This window comes from Balaenoptera acutorostrata, chromosome 10 (genome assembly GCF_949987535.1).
Source record: "Balaenoptera acutorostrata chromosome 10, mBalAcu1.1, whole genome shotgun sequence".
Classification (NCBI taxonomy): Eukaryota; Metazoa; Chordata; class Mammalia; order Artiodactyla; family Balaenopteridae; genus Balaenoptera; species Balaenoptera acutorostrata.
Window position 1 is genome coordinate 87,127,545 of NC_080073.1, and position 23,894 is coordinate 87,151,438.

The 23,894-nt window shown below is 41.5% G+C and overlaps 1 protein-coding gene and 1 pseudogene across 1 annotated transcript in view; one reads left to right on the forward strand and one right to left on the reverse strand.

The window, feature by feature from the left end:
- Positions 1-23,894, forward strand: part of LOC102997685 (cytidine monophosphate-N-acetylneuraminic acid hydroxylase) — a 269,255-nt gene that overhangs the window by 125,957 nt on the left and 119,404 nt on the right. The gene's annotated exons all lie outside the window — the stretch shown is intronic.
- Positions 19,965-21,286, reverse strand: LOC102997403 (tubulin alpha-1C chain-like; annotated as a pseudogene).

A 23,894-nucleotide genomic window follows, 5' to 3' on the forward strand; every position in this document is an offset into this window, starting at 1 on the left:
CAGAGGGAAGGCCAATTGGTTGAGGACGCCACATCAAGTGGTTCTAAGTACTTTCCCCATAAGCATCTTTGCCATAGATATCTTTTCCCCAAGCATTTTTGCTGCAAACATTTCAGTCATGAAACTAATTGACCGTAGGGCAATTTTGCCATAAAAGATTAAATAAGTGGTTAACAGTTTGGTTTGACAGTTTGGTTTCAACTGGTTGAAATGCATTAGCATTTCTTCCAGTTAGTGATGTTATTGATAGCTTTATTGAGCTGACAGATATTGATGGATTGCCCCCAAGAATTGGTTTCTTACTTTGAAACACACCACATTGGAGGAGAAAGAGGCTGAGAACCCCAAAGGCGCAGAATTGAACGAACCCACATTTCTCTAAAAAATTGGAACGTCTCTCAACGGATATGTGACCATATACCAAGAACAACAAACAACAAACAACCGTGTAGATGCTTTCACATCGCAATAAAAAGCTCAGTTACAAATACACATCCTAGTGTTTGGAAACTGATACATGTCTTAACGAAGGAGGAAATTTTAGTGAAAATGAAAACGTATTGTTTGGAATGAGGAGAAAAAATTCAACAATCAAAAAAAAGTGTGTGATTAAATACTCTGAACAAAAGACTTGGAGGACAAATGCTTAAGTACAACCCCAAAATAAAATCAGTTATTTGTGTAGTATTGCCATGAATCAACACACATTTTAAATATATTCAAATATTTTGTATTTTGCAATAAAGTCTTTTAAATTTTGTTATTCATTTTTCCTGTTTCATTATGACCTTTTTAATGCCCCGCTTTTCTATTTTATCTTTTATGGCAAAATTGCCTCATGGCCATTGTTATGCGGCAAAAATCCTTGCAGCAAAGATGTCTACAATGAAGATGCTTATGGCCAAAGTACCAGACACCATCTTGAGCACTGTGACTATTTGAGCAAGTAAACCAGCCCTGCCTTTGAGGTTATTTGGGCTACCTCTATGCTTTTAAGTTACTTGGGGTTACCAACCAGTAAATAAAGTAAGCCAATAAATATGGTGAATTTTAATTGTATTTGCTTTTGTCTAATGGAAACTTAGGGAAGGTAATGAAGAACAAAGTCAGGAGGAAATTAGAATGCTCTCATTTGAAACGGAAACATTTTCCTTTAATCTAAAATACATAATACTGAAATGTAGATGTATGTAGCATTGGCATTAAAAGGTATGTGAAAATGAGACTCGGGCTCTATGGGTTCATTTATTTAAAAAACTTGATTGACGTGCTATTTTACATGACTAATTTACTTATTAGAGCTGACATATCTAAACTATATCTTTCTCTTGCCCGACTCTCTCTGGCTTCTGTAACTTTTGCCACTTAGATCCTCTTTTTCTTTTTGTTGTTTATCATCTACTGCTGGCAGCTGTCAAATCACGTTAGCTGACAGGAAAATTATCATGCATCTAGCACACAGTGACAATACTCTGGCCCATCCATGTTTACAGAGGAAGCTGGGTGGATTTTTTAATGTATTGTTGGGCATAATTATGAAGTGGTAGCAACTGTTCTTCAGTAGAAGGTCAGGACAATTTGCCTAACAAAGCCGTTTGTCAAGTTCTCCCAGTGAAGCATCTGTGGTCATCCAAGGGTAAGCAACAGGAGGTGGGTCTTGGCAGAAGAAGTGACACCTAAAAAGCTTTGAAAAGGTATCAATTCTCCACAGAAGTGAAAAAACAAGATTCACAGCTGTTAGACACACAACGGAAAAATACCTCGTGCCCAATGCTTATGAAGGGGTAGTGGCTTGGGCTCATGCAGGATTCAAATACTAGACTCAGTACGACATGTCAGCTCTCTGAGAGTCAATGTCCCCATCTGTGAAAGAAAGATTATGTATCAGCCCTGCAGGGTAGGTATTGGGATTAAATGGGATAAAAAATAAAACACTGACACATGATAGAGGCTCAGCAGATGATAGCTCCTTCTTCAACTCACTCTTACGCTCCTAAAGCATTTTTAGCCACTTGTGAGGACAGCAGAAGGACACCATGTGTGTTTCCTCTCCCTGTTACCTCAAGTCCTTGCTGTGTTGATGCAGGTTCAAGTTTAATTTAAAAACTTTCCTCCCTCCTTCCCTTCCTCCCTTCTTCCTTTATTCCTTCCTCCCTTACTTTCTTTTTCTCCTTCTCCACTCCCTCCCTCTCATCCTTCCTCTATCCATCATTCCATCCAATTTTTATTGCTTTTCAAGTTACATGCATTCAATTACATGTTTATTGTAGAAAATGTACATGTTTATTGCAGACAATGCAAATAAGCAAAAAGTATATACAATTCCCCATAAGCCACATCACAGGTAGCTCTACTGCAAATGTGTGTGTGTGTGTGTGTGTGTGTGTGTGTGTGTGTGTGTGTGTGTGTGTGTGTGTGTATCTCTAAATCAGTAATTCTCAACCTTGGCTGTAATTAGGATCACGTGGGGAGCTTTTGAAGTAGGTGCCTGGGATCCCCAACCAGATTCTGACTTAATCGAACTGAGGTGGGGTCTGGTTATTGGATTTCTAAAGGGTCTCCAGGTGATCCTTCTGTGCAACCAGTACCTGTTCCAAACTACTTTTCTAAACTTATTTAATATATTTCACAAAAATAAGCTCATAGCCTGATATTTCCCCTTAATATACCATGAAGATCTTCCTATGTAGATAATGTGCTTACATAAAATCATTTTTTAAAAAAAACAGAAGTTATACATAGTGAATTTATTCAAATAAAAGAAATGACTGACACAGAACTAATGATATCAGAAATCTGCATACAGTAAAAAAAGTGAGTATAAATTAGCTAAATCCCTAAACATTTCAAGTGAAGCATCTGTAAAGGAATTTTTCATCTCTTTTCTTTCACATAGATACTCATACATGACATGTTGATTCTGGCAAAAATCAGAGAAACCAAAAATAGTCTTGAGTTTTATAAACTGTGTGAAATTAATTTCAACCACCACATTCTATATGGATGTACAACCTTGATTTCATCGATGTATTTTATCATGTCAGAAATATGATGGTTTTTGTTTTTTAACAGTTATTGATAATCATGACATATTGGCTTATTAATAATTATGATATTTTGCTTACCTACTGTCTCTGTGAACAAAATATTATTTACTTTTAAAAACATTTAAAACACTTCAACATAAGAGAATAGCTACACACATTTAAACGTTTCCTTGTGAAACACAATCGCAAGCAAATGAATGGCAATTGCTGTTTGCTGTTTCTGGTAATAAATGTCTTTCACTTTTCTTCATAGAAATATAAATTATATTCTTGCGCAATACGAAGAATTGCTTAAGGGTAAAGTATTCTTAAACAACATTAGACATTTCAGCAAAGGAATTTCTCATAGTGCACTTTTACCTCCTTACACATATTTTTCAACTTTGCTGTGAAGTAGATTGCTATTTTTCATTGGTGGTTTCATTATATGGTTTTTAAAAAGGTTTTGAATAGATGTCTTTCTGAAAATCATGTATTTCAAGAGATTTTGGATAACCAGTAGTCTTTAATAGGCAAAGCCTCTCAATGCAACTGCAATAAATATTACCAGGATGTTCTGGAACTAACGGAAGACGATATTCTCATTTCCACAATCCTTTCAATTGTTTGAAAATCTTAACATTTGCATCATACTCAATTTCTGTATGGGCTGATAGGCCTGACATTTTTTAAATGCTTGCTTAAAATCAGTATAAATCAATTATTACATATTCTTCAAATTGCTTTTGAGTCATGACGTTATAAGAGTCAACAACACAACAGCCAAGTGAGATGTATTCTTTTTCTTTCTGTAAACTATTGGTGAACATAGGAATTCAGCTAAAACCTCACTTTCTCTGGGAAGCCTTTCATAACCTCCCTACCCCAGCAGAATATAAGGAATTATTCCTTTCTCTATGCCATTTTACCTTATACCTATGTCTATAATTACGTGATGCACTTCTGTTACTGAATTACATATTCACCTTCCCCACTAGAATTGTGAGCTTCTTGTGAGACCAGGTTTCCAAGTCTTATTCATTCATTTTCCCCCACCTGCTCCTAGCAAAATGTCTGGCATATATTAAGTGTTCAATAAGTGTCTTTGAATGAATGAATAAATGAATTTTTAAAAGACTGCCTTTTATTTAAAGAATTTTTTCCTTGAAAGTGCTTTGTATAAATATTATTTCTCTTGATCCATATAAGAATCTGAAGAAGTAGCCATTATCATCCCTAAGAGATGTTAAGTGAATTTGCCAAGGTCAAGTAGCTAGTTGGGTAGAAGTTCAAGGACCACTTCTTGCACTCCCACCCTAAATACATTAAGATGTTACCCACAAGCGGTCCTCCACTTTCAAGTAGAATGAAACAGGTCACGGCTGCACAGTGCTTCTGTGCAGCAATCAGAAAAACTGGATAAATGACAAAAGCATGTTTTTTTAGGTACAGAGAGCTGTGAGAGCAACGCAAACCAGATGATTGGGTTTAGCCTATACGGTGGGACTCCGCTGGAGGAAAGAGAAACCAGTGAAGTTTTGTGCATGGCTGGTATGATACGCTGGCCATTGGAGGAGCGGCAGGAGACATGTGCTGGGTTCTGGGGTTGTGTGAAGGAAGCTGAGAGGCTGGGTTTGGATCAGCAGAATGAAGTCTTCTTCAATTCCACATTGTCTAGGAGGCAAACTCCTGGATAATGCTAGAGGGGGGGAACCCATCTTTAATATATAGCTGGTCTACCCCTCAAGACTTCTTCCATATTTGAAGCTATTGAGAGAAGGAAGCTAAATAGATAAGCTCAGAATCTCCAAAGAGCAGGGCAGAATGCGCTGCACTCTTTCAAGGCTAAGGAGACAAAGACTGCCAGGCTCTTAATCAAAAGCCATGTAGGACCATGTCCAAGGAATGGGGAGGAACCAGAGCAGACCTAACCTTTGTGTGTGTGTGTGTGTGTGTGTGTGTGTGTGTGTAGAGAGAGAGAGAGAGAGAAATTTATTATTATAGGAATTGGCTTATGCAGTTATGGGGGCCAAGAAGACCCCTGATCTTCTGTCTACAAGCTGAAGAACCAGGAAAGCCAATGGTGTAATTCAGTCTGAGTTCAAAGGCCTGAGAACCAAGGGAGCCGATGGTACAAGTCTCAGTCTGAGTCCAAAAGGTCCAAGAATCAGGGGATGGGGGTTAATGGCATAAGTCCTGGTCCAAGTACAAGGATTGCCAATGTCTGCAGGCAGGACAAGAGAGATGTCCAAGCTCAAGCAAAGAGAGCAAATTCATCCTTCCTCCACATTTTTGTTCTATTCAGGTCCACAACAAATTGGATGAGGCCCATCTGCACTGGTGAGGATGATCTTCTTTACTCAGTCTACCAATTCAAATGCTAATCTCTTCCAGAAACACCCTCACAGACATGCCCAGTAATAATGTTTTACCAGCCATCTGGGCATCCCTTAGTCCAATCAAGTTGTCACATAAATTAACCATCACAATGGGTTGACTTCTTCTCTCTCCGTACTTCCCCTTAATCTTTTCTTTAACTAGTAGGTTCTAGAAGAAGAAGGTCAGAACCATTTGGCTTCCTGCATGCTTCCCAAAGCCATAACCACTTCAGAGATTCTGCATCAGTTAGGATATTTCCAGTTGCAAGTAACAGAAATTCAAACTGCATTACACAACGAAGGGAACGAATTCCTTAAGGTGTGGATCAATCAGGGTTACAGTTCTCTTTAATTTTCTCAGTTTTCCCTTCTTAGTGTGTTGGATTGATTCTGAGGTTAGCATCCTATATGGTGGCAAAGTAACAATAACAATTCTAACTTGTGTCCCACACTACACAGAAAGAAAGAAACATGTTTCAGAAGTGTCAATAATAGTCCTGAAATTCACTATTGGCTAATACCAAGACCCATCTCTGATCTAATCACCGTAGTCAGTACAGCAGAATGTCCTCTGGCCCAATACATGTCGTTTGTTCCTGCCCTGAAGTAGGATATTTGAGGGTAACAATGGATCTGCAGTGTAAGTGGGGACTATTGGAAAAGGTTAAGTGGGGCATGGATATTGGGGTTCAGCCATTAGGTGACCTTCACAGTGCTTGACACAGATTCTCACACAGACACACACACCCCAACCAGCAGCAACTAGAAGCTTAACCAAATAAACGAACATAAATCATTTACAGAGTATGTTAGAGCAATAGACTCATATAGAAGACAAGAATTGTGTTAAATTGTAAAACTATAGTTTAGTGAACCAGAGAGGATAAATAATATATAACACTGTGATGGGTTTTCTTTCATCTTTCTGTAGAAGGTTTTGTGTGGAAAAGAGCACTGACTTTCCTTTGCACTTCAAGGCTTAAGCATTTGAGAATTTCTCTTGTACTCTCAAGTATAATCATATTACATCAGATCTTAAATCAAGACTTTAACATCTTTGTTAATGTTCTAAGAATGTTCCATACTCATGACTGTATAAGCATTACTGAACTTGGCATTCTGTTCCTGTATCCTTCATTGTTAGATTAATGCTCATGTAAAAACACTGACATAATTACAGCAATGGTGGTTGGCAGACACCCTCTGTGAGCATAAAAGGAAACTTAAAGCACAAAGAAAATGTGTGGTAAAGAGGAAAGGGCTTGACTGAACAGGCGGTGATAAGTTCTCCAAGTTAAAGCTCATTGAATATAAAAGTTGGATTTACATACTGAGCTGGAAAGGATCTCAAGAGGTCATCTGGTCCAGTCCCCAAAGTCTAGGAAGCAGCATACATTAATATTATTCAAGAATAAGAGTTAAGAGTTAACTGTATTCTGTGAAGCACTTTTTTTTTTCTCTTAAAAAATTGAACAAACAGTAGGGGAAAGAAAAGCCCAATTAATTCTTAATTCAAAGCTTTTTGTATTTTGTGGTTCTGGAATATTTGAGAGAAGATTTTAAAATTCCAAATCCCTGCCAGATAGAAAGCAGGTATTCCAAAATAAATATTTTACTATTTGTTCTGCCGGTGTGATATTAGGCAATAATTCCTTTATTACCACAAAAGCCTAGGGGAAGCCTTTGGAACTAGGATCAAACTAGCAATTCTGCTTTTCTGAGACTGTTGAGGGACAGTCTGTTCTTTAATTTTCCCAGGGATTATTAAGCACACAATCCAACCAAAATGCTAAAAAATATATCAATTACATTTGTAAGAAACTCTCACATACTTCATGAAAGTATATTACTCTTTTCTGCATATCCTATTGACTTATATGTAATTTAAATTATGATAGCAACATGATTTTGTACCACACTTTGCTCCAGCAACTCAGTTTCCACTTCTAAAAGTTTATCCTGAGGAAATAATCACAGATGTGAGAAAATACTTATATACAAATGTTAATTACAACATTATTTCTAAGAGCCAAAATTGGAAACCACTAAAATACCGAACAACAGAAAAGTGGTTAAATAAATTATGGTGGATCTGCCAATGTTATGGGAAAATGTTTGTGACATGTATCATCGTGAAAAAGTCCAAGCGTGTATCATATGATCCTATTTTTAAAGCAAACAATATGATCTAAAGGAAATATACCAAAATATTAATAAGAAGTTAAGTTGAGTGGTAGATATACATGTGATTGCTACATTTTTCGTGCTCTATTGTATTTTCTATAGTGAATATCACTTTGATAGCCAGAAAAAAAAAAACCCATAAGAACCCTCCTACACTGTTGGTGGGAATGTGAATTGGTGCAGCCACTATGGAGAAGAGTACGGAGGGTCCTTAAAAAACTAAAAATAGGGACTTCCTTGGTGGTCCAGTGGTTAAGACTCTGCGCTCCCAATGCAGGGGGCATGGGTTTGATCCCCGGTCAGGGAACTAAGATCCTGCATGCCGCATGGCACGGCCAAAAAAAACCCAAAACCTAAAAATAGAGTTACCATATGATCCAGCAATCCTTCTCCTGGGCATATATCCAGAAAAGGAGAAAACTTTAATTTGAGAAGATACATGCACCCCAATGTTCATAGCAGCACTATTTACAATAGCAAAGACATGGAAGCAACCTAAATGTCCATCGACAGATGAATGGATAAAGAAGATGTTGCACATATACATACACACACACACACACACACACACACACACACACACACACACTAGAATATTACTCAGTCATAAAAAAGAACGAAATCATGCCATTTGCAGCAATGTGGATGGACCTAGAGATTAGCATACTAAATGAAGTAAGTCAGACAGAGAAAGACAATATCATATGATATCACTTATATGTGGAATCTAAAAAAAGATATGAACGAACTTATTCACATAACAGAAACAGACTCACAGACATAGAAACCAAACTTACGGTTGCCAAGGGGGAGAGGGGGATAAATTAGGAGTTTGGTATTAACAGTACACACTACTATATATAAAATAGATAAACAACAAGGACCTACTGTATAGCACAGGGAACTATAATCAATATCTTGTAATAATCTATAAGGAAAAGAATCTGAAAAATTATATATATATAACTAAATCACTTTGTTGTACACCTGAAACTAACACAACATTGTACATCAACTATACTTCAATTAAAAAAACCCCACAACTATTATTTTTAATGCTATATCTCTTAGCTTAAGTAAGTAAATATTCAAAATATTCAGTTTCTATGCATTGTGGAAGATATACATTGCATGTTATCTATATTTCTTGCTCAGTCTACATATATGCTGGGAACCCATTGCCTTAAACAATTATATATATTATCTTGAAATAGTTCCATGTGTTGTCACTTGTATTAAAAAAAAAATTTTTTTTATCATTGTGTTCTGAATTCACAGCATTATTTATTATTTATTATTTATTTATTTATTTATTTATTTATTTATGGCTGCGTTGGGTCTTCGTTGCTGCGTGCAGGCTTTCTCTAGTTGCGGTGAGCGGGGGCTACTCTTCGTTGCGGTGTGTGGGCTTCTCATTGCGGTGGCTTCTCTTGTTGTGGAGCACAGGCTCTAGGCACACGGGCTTCAGTAGTTGTGGCTTGTGGGCTCTAGAGCGCAGGCTCAGTAGTTGTGGCGCACGGGCTTAGTTGCTCCATGGCGTGTGGGATCTTCCCGGACCAGGGACCTAACCCATGTCCCCTGCACTGGCAGGCGGATTCTTAACCACTGCACCACCAGGGAAATCCCTGTCACTTGTATTGCTAATTCTTCATTCTAATATCTTTCCACCTGACTAATGCTTTCTATATCTCAGTAGTGCTTTGAGACTCTTTCACAGTGTTTTTCTATTAGATGTGGTGTTGCCTCATATCGTAATTCACTCTGGAGAAAGGGTATTTTCTACCCAACTGCTCCTCTGCAAAATTATGGGTCATCTTGGCAAGTTTCATCAGTCCTTACTCTGATTTGAACTCAGGTCATTTTAGGAGATTTCTTTGAAAAGAAATTTACCTCTGATACTAAATATCATGTTGATTTTAATAAACGGAGAAGATTCCTTTTCACAAGGCCGTGCATCAGTGAAAGTAAATATTCTGCTTCAAGTGTCACCCTCAATGAGGGGTGTCTCTTGCAAATTAAAGAGACATTAAGAGCACATTCTTACAAGATCCTCACCTGACTCCACTCTAAGAAACCAGATGAGACTGTAAAGAACTTTGTAGGCTGTCCTGAAGAGCTATACAACAGGCTAGTTTATGCTCCAGATTGCCTCAGATATTTTAATTGCTTTGTGCCTGCCTGCTTGCCTGCCTTCCTGAATAACTCAGTCCAAAGTCACCATGAAAGACAGAGTGAGGTAGGCCTTTGAGTGGGCGTGGGCAGCAAACTAGTATCAGGAAGGCATCTGTGTCTGGGTGTGAGGTCAATGAGGTGGTGAGGAGAACACCCACATGGGAGTGTTGGCAGTGGCCTCACACAGGGTGTTAGAGCCCAGCTGGGTTTAGGAGGTCACCCACATGAGCCTGGGGGATTTTGGTGGTAGCACCAATGGGAGATTAGTAGTGTAGCAGGGCCGGTGAGGATCGAGGATCAAGGCACTGACAGATTCGGTATCGGGTGAGAGCCCACTTCCACATAGATGTCTGTCTTTTTGCTGTGTCCTTACATAGTAGAGGGGGATAGGAAGATCTGTGGGCTCTCTTTTATAAGTGTATTAATCCCATTCATGAGAGCTCCACCCTCATGACCTAAGCACCTCCCAAAGCCCTCACCTCCTAATACCATCACGTTAGGTATCAGGTTTCAGTGTAAGAATTTTGAGGGGGACACAAATATTCGATCTATAGCTCCCACCCATTAAGAGACCATGTACTAAACAATTAAAATTATATTCCAGATCTTAGAGCCTAGCCTAATCTAAGGGGTTCCAGGTATCTGGGCTGGTTCCTCAGGGTCATGTACCAGCCCTTCAGCAGGTCATTTAGATTTGATAGAAAAGGAATCTCCACAGAGGTTAAAACTGGTCTTCAGGGGATACATGAGGTTCTAAAGCAGCACAGTCTTATAGAAATATAATGCAGACCTAAATCTGAGGCACATGCATAATATGAAATTTCTTAAAAGCCACATTTAAAAAGTAAAAAGAAATACGTAAAGTTAACTATAATAATCTGTCTTCTTTAACCCAATATATACCATATATCATCATTTCAACATGTAATCAATATAAAATTATTGATGAAATATTTATATTTCTTGTTTATACTAAGTATTCACAATCTGGTGGTATTTTACACTGACAGCACATCTCAGTTTGGACTAGCCATATTTCAAGTGTTCAATAGACACACCTGGGACCTTACCGAGCCTTTCTAGGGTCTTCAGGCCCTGTTCACAGTAGCAAAGCAGTTGTTAGCACCTCTCTTCTGGGTAGAGGCAGGTCATTTTTTACAAAATATTACAAATACCCTGATGTAACATTCTGTGTACCCTGCTGGCTTACAGCAGACTTTGTTAGTGGTCTTTATTAAGCTCCTTCAAGCAGGGATCCTCTCCCCTAGGGCTTCAGGGACACACTCACTGGCAGTTCCCTTAGCTTAAGGGAACCCACCAGAAACATCCTCTAGGATTGAGAGAAAGTGGTGAGAGCCCATCCTGGCGGGTTAGAACATCTGCTGTGTGAGTTGGATTTTGGCAAGGTCATGAGATTAGCTAAAATGATTTTGGCGAAGCAGCAATAACAAAATAAAACAATTAATTCCATCATAGAAAAACAAGAGACAGATGAGTGTGGCATGCGAGAAGGAGCTTGATAGTTTTGGAAACACAGCTGGGTCAGGTTCCAAGGGCTCTGATAGACCCAGCACAAGATTTTGTTGCTCAGGAAACTTTGGAGCAAAAATTTTTATTCTGGGGCCCATGCACCCTTAGAGGTCCAGAGATGGGTTTCTGGGGACCTCTGGATCCTTAGAAATTACAAGCAAAATGCTGTATTTCCATGTCAGAGGAGACAGATACTCACAGGAACGTATTAACCACAGAAGACAGAGAATCGTGTTTTATGAGGCCTGGGGTGACCAAGTACAAGGTCAGAGTAAGAATCGTCACTTACTCAAAGCCAGGAAGAGCTTGGGGCTCCTGAATGAATCCTGTCATTTTCCAGCAGAGAATACAGAGACACAGAGATGTCGAATTACTTGGCCAGGCAAGGATTTTCACCAGCTACTTATTGACTGAAATACAAGATTTAGGGGAACTAAATGGCCTGTAAGACTTAGGAGAAATGAAGTACCCTGGACCACAGAAAACCCACTTGAAGGCTCAAAACCTTCTCTGATTACCCCAAGTGGACATGATCTTTCCTTCTTTGCTCTTCTGGAGCATCTGACTTGTATCCAACTTACAGCACTACACTAGTTACATTATAATGTAATTACAATGTTTTCTCAACCTTGAAGAAACCACAGAGTTGCTCTACCTTGGCACTGTTGACATTTGGGGTGGGATACTTCTTTGCTGATTGGGGCTGTTCCCTGCATGGTAGGCTGTTTAGCAGAATCCCTGACCTCTACCCACTAGATGCCAGCAGCTTCATTCCCCATCCCCACCCCCAACCGAAGTTGCAACAATTGAAATTGCCTCCAGACAGGACCAAATATCTGGGGGTGGGGCGTGGAGGGAGGCAAAATTACCCTCAGCTGAGAACCACTGACTCATCCTGAAGGTATTTTAATACACGCCATGCTTCTAGATGGAACGTTGCAAGGGCCACACCTTGCAAAGCTCGAGGCAAGTACAGTTCTTACCATCGCGTGCTTAATGTATTGGATAAATAAATGGTCAGTCTTGTGTTCCTGGATCCTGCAGGCCACACTGACTGTTTCCAAATAAGCAATGGCTTAACGGTTTCAAAAGAGAAGAAAATAAAAAGGAAGCATTTCATTCCACTTGTGCTTTTAGGCGCTCCGGAGTTCTGCAATGGGAACAAGTTAAGGCTTTTATTTTCCTTTTTGAGCAGTAAAATATAGGTTGTCAGCTTGTCCAGCGTGATAAGGAAGAATACAATTAGAATCTTACCCAAGTGAAGTTTTCCTTTGGCCTCACACAATGCATTCCATTCAGAGTTCCTCACAAAGAGAATATTTCCCTCTTACTTCCCTCATATTCTTTTAACTGGGAGTTTTAAAAGGTCCCAAAACTCACTGTAAAATTAAAAAAAGAAATTGTCCCTCTTAATAGTTATCTCTTAAAATAAGCATGCTGGAGCACAATTTTAAAAATCTGCTCTCCTCCCTCCCCCGCAAAATTAAACCATGCCTTATAAAGCATTTCAAGTAAAGTTGATGAGCCCCCAGATTTTCTTTCTTTTCCACTCCCACCCACAGTGTCTTGTGTGATTCTTATAGGAAGTACATATGCAAAGAGTATCAATAGGGAGGAAATACATTTCAAGCAAAATTTTAGATGTAGACAAATTAATTCCACACCATTTCAACCATATGACCTTAACTAGATAGAAATAGTACAGTAGTTTCCCAGTGGATAGGGCTGGAGGTGCAGGGCTGGAAGAAACAGCCTGTGTGGCTTGGATGGGCTGGTGCAAAGGATTAAGTAGAGGCTATGTACAAAAAGTCCCAGCCACCCCACTAGGAGAGGAAAGCAGGACTAAGACACCATCCTAAGGGATGACGGAACAAGAGAATCCTCTAGTCATGGAAGCTGAGCCTCTGCCAGAGAAGCCAGACCCTGGGGAAGGGTTGGGACCTGAGACAGACCCACCTGGGGCCCTGCAGTCTCTAGCAGGTGGTTTCCATTTGTTTACCTACTTTTAACAAACTTTTATTTTAGAATAATTACAGATTTAAAATTGCAAAGGGAGAGGGTTCCCATATACCTCTTACCCATTTCCCCTCACTGTTGACATCTTACATTATCATGGTGTTGGGCTGAACCCCACAGGCCTACAAAGCCTGTACTTGCCCAACTTCGAGACCAAAGACAGAGCCCAGAGTCAGCAACAGAGACATCATTGGTTTAATGGACGGGAGAGCTTACACATCTGAAGCCAGGTCTTGGAGCAAACACCCTACCGTGTGCAGCAGATAGCTGGGCAGGACATGGCAGCAGTTTTCTGGGGGAAAGTGTTTGCGGGGGGGGTTACCAGTTATAGGGGGAAATGACGTCATCTTGGCTCATCGGTTACCAGGGAAACCAGCAGAGGGGCACGCCCCTCACCGTCCCTTTAATAAGCATAGTGGAGAGCTCTGATCTAAAGCTAGAACAGCCATTAGCTGGGGCCGGGGCAGGTGTGTAGGAAGGTCAGTCATGTGAGTAGGGTGTAGGTGAAGCAGGTGCTGGTCGGGCAGAGGATGTACAGAGAGCAGGAGAACAGCCATCTTGGGTGGCCTGACCATACACATGGAGTATTTGTCAAAACTAAGGTTGGTGTATTATTATTATTTGTTTATTTTTAACTAAAAGGTTTAACTGTTTTCTTTAACATGAAAACGTTCAACACACATTTGAGGTTTCGGGTGTCTGAGGGTGCGGGCCAGTGGCTCCCTCAAGGACACACAAAAGGCAGTTAATTAGATGCTCCTGTTACATCCATGATGAAGAACGAACCCCATAGCAAGCTTTGTTCCCCAGCGTTTGAAGTAATTCCTTCTGTCCCTGAACATTTTCAGTTATAAGCCTGTAGGGGTGTTGAGGGTCTCAGAGGGAGTCCCCATCCTGCAGGATGGTAGGGTGGGCAGGGCAATTTCCCTGGCATCCTACCCATAGGGTTCCTTGGTAGGGGTGGGGTTAAAAACCTGAAGAATAGAGCTCTTGGGGCCTCCATCTGGTCATCCCATAGGTGCTGGCGGAAGCACGCTGTCTTCCACCTATTTGGGAAACGCTGGGTCTAGCTTAAGAGGATAAGTGTCCTCTGGTCTTCAGAGGCCAGCTCTGGGGCTCTTGGAACCTCTAGGGCAGGATCCAGGACAGACGCTCCTGCCCATCCCTTTTAGAAAGGTCAGGAATCTAGCATCTTTCTTAGAGGGGATGCCCTCATTTACTTGTTATGAAATGTAAGCTCCACCCACGGTTGTTTGTCTCACAACCATCTTGGGGAAGTGCAGATCCTTAATCCCAGATGCAGTGGCTCTGGGATGGGTCCTAAACATTTGTGTTTCTAACAAGCTCCCCAGATAATTCTGATTCAAGTAGTTGATGCTTAGGTGGGCTTATGCTGTTTGACTAGCCTGCCCATTCTAGGCACTAGAAATTTCAATTACTGTCAGCTGAGAGGGTCACGGTTTGCACTCCCCAGGGGGGAGGCTCCTTAATTCAGGATTTTATGAATTTTATTTTACTGTCGTTCATTGACAGCAACTGAACATATGTTATGGGAGGAGAACTAGGTACAATTTCCTAAACACTTAACTCAAGCGTGAATGTATATATCACAAGTTACATGCAGTGCTGTTCTAGTGATAGATAACCATCCTCCACTAGATGGGGTCAAGGGAATTGTTCTCTTCTGGGTCTTGGCTCCTGGATTTCTGTTGGTTTCCAGGATCTTTCAGTATTTTGAGAATGTCATTTCACCCTCTACTGGCCTGTAGAATTTCTGCTGAGAAATCTGCTGATAGTCTAACGGGTGTTCCTTTGTAGGTTGTCATCCTTTTCCCCTGGCTGTCTTTAAAATTCTTTCTTTGCCATTGACTTTTTTTTTTTTTTAAGTATCTTATGTGTTTTTATTTTTTGCATAAAAATGAGGAAGATAACAATTTATTTACTTGAATAGATATATAGCAGCCTCAGGAAGGATACATATGAAACCAGGAACAGTGGTTCCCCATGTTGAGTGTCAGGGGAACTAGGCAATTAGGGACATTTTATGGAATCCAATTTTTAATTTAATGTCAATTTACAAAGAATCATATAGTTCTATATGTAGCGACAATGTAAAGATGTACTAAATTTAGAAAAGAAGTCAGACGCAAAATAGTAACCTGATTTTGCCAACTATAGCATATTTAATATAATGTGGTCTTACTTTTTTTAGATGCTTCAGAATCTTGAGTTGTTTTCTAGTTCTGAAGATCAATTCTTTTTTTTTTTTTTTTAACATCTTTATTGGAGTATAACTGCTTTACAATGGTGTGTTCGTTTCTGCTTTATAACAAAGTGAATCAGCTATACATATACATATATCCCCATATCTCCTCCCTCTTGCGTCTCCCTCCCATCGTCCCTACCCACCTCTCTAGGTGGTCACAAAGCACCAAGCTGATCTCCCTGTGCTATGTGGCTGCTTCCCACAAGCTATTTTACATTTGGTAGTGTATATATGTCCATGCCACCCTCTCACTTCGTCCCAGCTTACCCTTCCCTCTCCCTGTGTCCTCAAGTCCATTCTCTATATCTGTGTCTTTATTCCTTGCCATTGACTTTTGACAATTTTAATATAATGTGTCTTGGAGAAGATTTTTTGCATTGAGGTAATTAGGTGTTCTCTTAGCTTCATGGACTTGTATATCCAGTCCCTTCTCCAGGTTTGGGAAGTTCTCAGCTATTATTTCTTTAAATAAACTCTCTGCACCCTTCTCCCTCTCATCTCCTGGATACCTATCATCTTAATATTGCCCTTCCTAAAAGAGTTGGATAGTTCCCGTAGAATTTCCTCATTTTTTAAGATCTTAATTCTCTTTCCTCTTCTACCTGTATCATTTCTAGATTTCTATCTTCAAGCTCACCAATTCTCTCTTCCATATTGTCTGCTCTATTTCCAGTGCTTTGTAATGCATTTTTCATCTTGTTTATTGGGTTCTTCAGCTCCAGAATTTCTGTTTGGTTCTTTTATAGAGTTTCAATCACTTTGGTGAAGTATTCCTTCTGTTCATTAATTTTATTCCTGAGCTCACTGAACTGCCTTGAGTTTTCTTGTAGCTTGCTGAGTTTCTTCATGACAGCTGTTTTGAATTCTCTATCAGATATGTCACACTATTCTGTGACTTTAAGTTTGGTTTCTGGAAGATCGTCATTTTATTTTTGTGATACACTGTTAACTGACTAAGTACCATGAAGAACCACAGTTATTCCTTTGCTGGCACATTTGAAGTAGCGAACACCTTTCTTCTTTCTTCTTTAAACATGATTGTAATGATTCAACAGGTTAGAAATTAGAGGCCTTTCTTTTACTTTCCAGTAGGTGGTGCTACAGCACAAGTTTTGGGTTTTTCTTACCTGCGCTGCCTATTTGAGAGTCAACACTTTCCACCCACCATCACTTCTGTCAGAGGTGTGCCCTCCTAGCCGCTGATTGTGCCTCCGGGGTCGTTGGTGCCTTGCTGCTGCTGGTGTCACTGGCTTCGCCACCTGAGGCACTGGGATGGCAGGTGCTTCCCCTGCGTCCAGGATCTCTGGAGTTGCAGGCTCTGCTGACATGCGGAGAGGGCAAGGGTGGGGTGCAAGAACGTGAGGTTGCGGGTACCTCTGCCCCGTCTAGGGTTGTTGGGTCTATGGGTACTGCCGCTGCTGGTGAGGGGTGGAGGGCTGAAGTCATGGGTGCCTCAGTGGCTGGAGGGAGGAGGCCCTGTTGCCGCTGCTGCCCAGTTACCTGTGGCTCTAAGTGCTGCTGTGTGCTGTAGCTGGAAGGCCAGAGTTGTGTGTGCCGCCTCCCCTGCTGTTACTGGGTTCTCTGTGGCTGCGGGTTCAGCGGCTAGGGTTCAGCTCTTGTGCCCTGGGGGCCGGGATTGCAGGCACGGTCTCTGCTGTTCCCCTGGTTCCACTCCTCTATAAGTTGAGTCCACCCACCTTTAAATGTACAGATGTGTGGGATTCTCTGGCATCCTAGTGTGTGGGGCAGAGGCACCTTTGTTGCGTTCTGGATGTTTTACTGGTTGTAGATTGAAGGGGAGAGATAAAGAGAGCACCACCATGATGGTGACGTCACTCCTCCACTCTTACAGAGACAAGAGTTCCCTTGACTCTCTCCTTGGTCCTAAGAGCCTCAGCTCCAGCACCTCTTCTTGGCTCCAGTCATAGAAGAGTTCAAGCTAAGCTCATGATAATCTCTCAGTCACAGGGCCAAGATTAAAGCAGTGAAATACTCATTAAGGCACAGATTTTAAGGGAGCATCAAAAAACCCAATAATCACAGTCAATAATATTTTAACCCAATATTTTAAAAAATTAAAATGAATGCAGAAAATCCATGATGAACAAAATATCAAAAGTTCAAATAAAGACAGCCTGTTTGTTTTATGACTCTGCGTTGTTGTGCAACAGGAGCAGTAGTTGCCATTCAGCCCGAAGTTCCTGGACCCATAGGCCAAGTGGATTTATGAGGGGTGACAATGGTGCACGAATAAATTGGGCAACATGGGGCTTTATATATAGTCATATTTTTAAATCGTAATGCTTTTATTAACTCTTTCCACTTGGCTGAAGGTATAGGAGGGTATTTTGTGCACGTACATAGAGGTACACATTTTTCCCTTGGCCTCAAATCTCCAATGGGGCACTTCTCAGCAATGTTCATCCGCAACAAAAAGAGGTTTTTATATTATTGTCATAGTGGGATTCTGGGCCTTGCCATGTATAATTAAAGCCTATCAGTGTGTACCCTGTACCTGAAAGTAAAAAAAGCAGTCCCCTCTCAAAATGAAGTCTGCCACCCCTATAGTAATAAGTATAAACCACAGGCAGCTATTTAAATTCACAAAATCATATTCTCACAAAATGCATTCCACTAATGATTATTTGTGAATCAGGTCTCTGCCCTGTACTCTTCGTGGGACGAGGAAGGATTTTCTGCAAACCTCTGGTCCTTTGGTGGGAAAAGCAATTCCTAGCTCGAGGTGCGGAAGTCATTAAAATCGTTAACACGCTACCTGACGTGCAACCACAGGATGCTTACTGTTAATCACTCCCTGTTCATGTCTATGAAGGCTACACTTCTCTATGCATTATCTCGTCTAATCTTTACCAAAAAATCCATGACACTAGTATTATAATTCCCTTTTTACAGCTGAAGAAACTGAGTGTCAGGAAAGTTAAATGGCTTTCCTCATTAACACAGTTGGGACCTGACATACAAGGGTCCAGTAAGTACAAATATGCTAGCACTCTGTTTACGGACTGTAAGTTTTGCTAAATATATCAATCTTGTCATTTGAACAAAATATGCAGGAGTCTCCTGAATTCATAGCTCTATGTACCTGCTTCCGAGAGAAGCAGCATCCAAATTATTTTTTACTGAAGGATACGTTATAACATCCCTTAGTAGCTAATTCAGTGATTGACAACTGATATATACCTGGGGGGGAATCTTAATTACACATATTAGTTTAATAAGAAAACCTGATAGTAAATCAATTAAAACTAGGGAATGGAGGACAAAGTGGCATATGGCATAGAAGCTTTAATTCTATTACCATAATCCTTGACTGCTGAGAGAGTGTGTGTGTGTGTGTGTGTGTTTGTGTGTGTGTGTGTATGTGTGTATGGCAATACTGCTCAGTAGAATTTTCTGTAATAATGGAAATGCTCTGTATCTGCACTCTTCAATGAAGTAGTCTCATGTGACAACTGAACATTTGAAGGGTGGCTGGTACAACCGGGGAGCTGAATTTTTAATTTTATTAAAGTTCCATTAATTTACATTTAAATTTAAATAGCCACATGTGGCTATGGCTACCATATTGGACAGCATGGGGCTATAGAACAGGTGTGAAAATGTTGTCATTCAGTTCTTCTGGCAGTTCCTCTGATTCATTTTCTTGAACATATTCCAAGGTGGAACTTTTTCACCCTAAATTCTGAGAACAAATAGGATTGCAATGAAACACTAGTGTAGTCATGTGAATGAAAGCTGAATAAGGACAAACCTTTCCAAAAAAGGGTCATATATCTACAAGGGAGGAAAATCTGGTCCAACAAACCAGGTAAATTGTACATTGGGGAGCTCTACTGTGTTTCATTGCTAATGCTCATCTAGTGAACTGATTGATTTTCCTGTTAGGATGTAATGCAAACACAATCTGAATGTTTTTTGACACTGAAGACAACCACAGCTAATAAAAAGAACACCATTTGTATTTCAGTGATCCTGATGGATTATGATAAAGGGCTGCATAACACATTCCAAGTAGAATTTGTATAGCACAGTGCTTCCCATTTTTCTTTCTTGTCAAGCAGCTATTTTACCTTCTATTAAATTATACAAATATAGTTTCATTTTTATAACATTATTCCTCCTATCTCTGAATACTTGCATCTTCTCTCTCACAATATCACCTTCTCTCTTTGTATTGCAATTTGGCTCCCATACCTAGTCTGTTCCTTCCATTCTCAGAGTAGTCTTGAGAAGAATATTCTCAAGAATATTCTTTTTTTCTTTTTTTTTAGAAATATCACTTTTATTGGCAAGATAGGGTCACAATGGGCAGCTCCACAGAACACAAATAAGACAGTCCCAAGACAAGAGGGTAAAATTGCAGCAGACAGGTTAATATTCTTCACCCTCATCTTCTCCCTCAGCGCTATCGGCTCCAGCCTCCTCATAATCCTTCTCAAGGGCAGCCGTATCCTCACGGGCCTCAGAAAACTCTCCTTCCTCCATGCCCTCACCGAGTACCAGTGAACAAAGGCACGCTTGGCATACATCAGGTCAAACTTACGGTCCAGGTGAGCCCAGGCCTCAGCGATGGCTGTGGTGTTGCTCAGCATGCACGCAGCTTGCTGTACTTTGGCCAGGTCTCCACCAGGTACCACAGTGGGAGGCTATTAATTAATGCCAACTTTGAAGCCAGTGGGGCACCAGTCCACAAACTGGATGGTTCGCTTGGTCTTGATGGTGGCAATGGCAGCATTGACATCTTTGGGAACCACATCGCCATGGTACAGTAGGCAGCAAGCCATGTACTTACCATGGCGAGGGTTGCATTTCACCATCTGGTTGGCTGGCTCAAAGCCAGCATTGGTGATCTCTGCTACAGTAAGCTGTTCATGGTAGGCTTTCTCAGCAGAGATGACAGGGGCATACGTGGCCAGAAGGAAGTGGATGTGGGGATAGGGCACCAGGTTGGTCTGGAATTCTGTCAGATCAACATTCAGGGCTCCATCAAACCTCGGGGAAGCGGTGATGGAGGACACAATCTGGCTCATGAGGCGGTTAAGATTAATGTATGTTGGGCGCACAATATCGAGGTTTCTACGACATGTCATAGATGGCCTCATTGTCTACCATGAAGGGACAATCAGAGTGCTCCAGGGTGGTGTGGGTGGTGAGGATGGAATTGTAGGGCTCAACTACAGCTGTGGAAACCTGAGGGGCTGGGTAAATGGAGAACTCCAGCTTAGACTTCTTGCCATAATCGAGAGAGATGTTCCATCAGCAGGGAGGTGAGTTCCCCCACCAAAGCTGTGGAAAACCAAGCAGCCCTGAAGACCTGTGCACTGGTCAGCCAGTTTCCGAATTCAGTCCAAGACGAGGTCGATGATCTCCTTGCCAATGTTGTAGTGACCTCGGGCGTAGTTATTGGCAGCATCTTCCTTGCCTGTGACGAGCTGCTCAGGGTGCAAGAGCTGGCGGTAGGTGCCAGTGTGAACTTCATCAATGACCGTGAGTTCCAGGTCTACAGACACTGCCCTGGGCACATGCTTGCCAGCGTCTGTCTCACTGAAGAAGGTGTTGAAGGTGTCATCTCCTCCCCCAATAGTCTTGTCAGTTGGCATCTGGCCATCGTGTTCCAGGCAGTAGAGCTCCCAGCAGGCATTGCCGATCTGGACACCAGCCTGGCCAACGTGGATGGAGATGCACTCTTGCATGACTGGAACTTGTAGGATTCTGCGGGGCTGGAGGAGGGGAGGGGACAGCCACGTAACTCTCCAACTGACAGACTACCAAGGAGTCCAGGGGAGAAGTAGTCTCAAGAATATTCTTGATCTCCTTCTCTAACGCTTACTGAGTTCCACAATCTTTTCCTTTTTTTAAAATTAATTAATTAATTAATCTTGGTTGCATTGGGTCTTCGTTGCTGTGCATGGGCTTCTCATTGTGGTGGTTTCTCTTGTTGTGGAGCATGGGCTCCAGGCGCGCGGGTTTCAGTAGTTGTGGCACGTGGGCTCAGTAGTTGTGGCTCGCGGGCTCTAGAGCGCAGGCTCAGTAGTTGTGGCACACAGGCTTAGTTGCTCCGTGGCATGTGGGATCCTCCTGGACCAGGGATCGAACCCGTGCCCCCTGCATTGGCAGGCTGATTCTTAACCACTGCACCACCAGGGAAGTCCCTTCCTTTCCTTTTTTACACCATCCAGTTTATGATTCAACCGTAGTCAAATTCAATATAACAGATTCCCCACCCACCACCTAATGGAGCAACATAAGAATCCTTCTGGGTGCTGGTTGAACTGCAGCCCCTCAGGTGCCAATGCTAACATTTAAGCTACAAAGAGGAAGAGCAGCCCATGGCAAAGGCCAGAGGAAAGGTCAGAAAGTGATGGAAGATACAAAGAAAGTTATCAGTGGTGCCTCCTGGGGAAGAGACGTCCTGTCAGTTAAAGACTGAGAATGTTACCCATCTACAACCTTGGTGAGAACCGTCTCCAGATGGTACTGGGGTGAGAAGTTAATGGAAGACGTTGAAGCTGCCATCACAAATGTAGACCATACTTCCAAGAAGGTTGGCTAAGGAGAGAAGTAGAAAGGGAAAAGGAGCTACAAAGGGCTCAGGGAGAAGAGGCTTTTGTTTAGAATGGGAGAAACGTGAACAAGTTAACATCAGCTGGGACCTCCCTGACTCTGAGAGATTTAGGTAAACTTGGTCCAAAGCCACGGTCAAGGGCTTCCTTCCCTGATTTCAGTGACCTGAGAGCTTGCTCCCTCAGGCTTCTGTCCACTTGCACACCTATACCTGTGGTCTCAGGTCCATCTCATGTCACCTCAGTGGAAATCTTAGCCCTTTCCCCCGTTTCTAAAGAGATACATATATTCATGTTAATAGTAATCTATATAATCAAAAATGTCATAAGTTAAAAAACTTAAAGGAAGTCTGGAGGTGCTCCCAGAGAGAGATTGCCCTGCAAACCACGTTGCCTTCTGCCATCCAGCTGGCTCCTCCTCCACCCTCCCCAACTCTCTCCTTTTTCTTTAGAGCAAGGAACTACTTTCCTTGTCTAAAGCAGAGTGATGCTCCCACAGTCAGGCCCCTGTAAGGTCTCAGTTTCAACCTCTATGGGTTTATCCATTGATTCTTCTAACAAATCCTCAACAGGAACTTTCATGCCATTTGCTAACAGAATTCAACTTTTCTCTATCCTGTTACATTAGTGATCTGGGGATTAAGGGTTTATAGAGATACAGAGATTGATTCATGGAGCAAAGTGCTGGGAGACACTTGGAGGAGATGGGAGGGTGGCTCTTTTATTTCTTATCATTGGTGGGGCTGGAGGTGAGAATAGGTGAGAATGAAGATGAGCCTGTATGGGTAGCAGGTTATTTATGAGGGGCGGATGGGAAAGTGAGGACTTGAAGGTTTGTGGACTCAACATTCTCTATGGGGCAAGATCATCTGCTAGGAGAGAGAGAGAGAGAGCTGAAGAAGGTTTGGGATAGTAGCCCAAGAGCGGGAGAGAGAGAGAGAGAGAGGGATTCTTAAACAGGGAAAGGGATTGACAAGCTGAATTGAGACTCCTTATGAGGTAAGAATCATACATCTGTGAAAACACTAATTCCCATGGTTGTACTTTTCTCCAGCAGTGCTGTCACTAAGTTCTGGAAGCGGAGCAGGGGGAGTGCAGGGTTGATCCAAGGTTGAGGGCTTACAGAGCAGGACAGCCTGGGGACTGGCTGATGAGAGCTCAGTTCTAGGGTTTTATTTTGAAGTCCTGGCCAACAAGGGAAGAGCCAGTACAGGAGCCTCTCCGCAGTAGAGAGTCACCCTTGGTGGACTGTCAGCTCACTTTGGACCATACCTTGGTAATAATAAAGCGGGAAGGAAGGATGCTTTTGTACCAGTTTTATTTAAGCACCTTGGGCAATTGTTTCAAATTTGTGATGATGACGCCTCCATTTTCTTCTGACTCCTCCTATGGTTCCTTTCACCTGCTTTGGTCAAAAATGATTGATCTTACGACTTTATGTTATTTCCTTAAACGTAATTTATCCCTCACTCTCTGGTTTCCTGGACTTTTTTTTCCTAACCCCCATTATAATACTGACACCCAGTGGCCTGTTAGTACAGAGCTGCAGACATGCTGGGTTTTCTTCAGCACAGCCTTAGGAGAAGATATTAAGAAAGCATATCCTTCCTTGGGGAAGAAAGTAAAAGAAGAGCTTCTTGTTCCTTAAGCAGTCAGAAGAAAAATGCATCTTCTTAGGAACTCAGAGGACCCTGAGAATAAGAAAAGCTTTGACCTCAGAACTAGACATGCTTCTTTA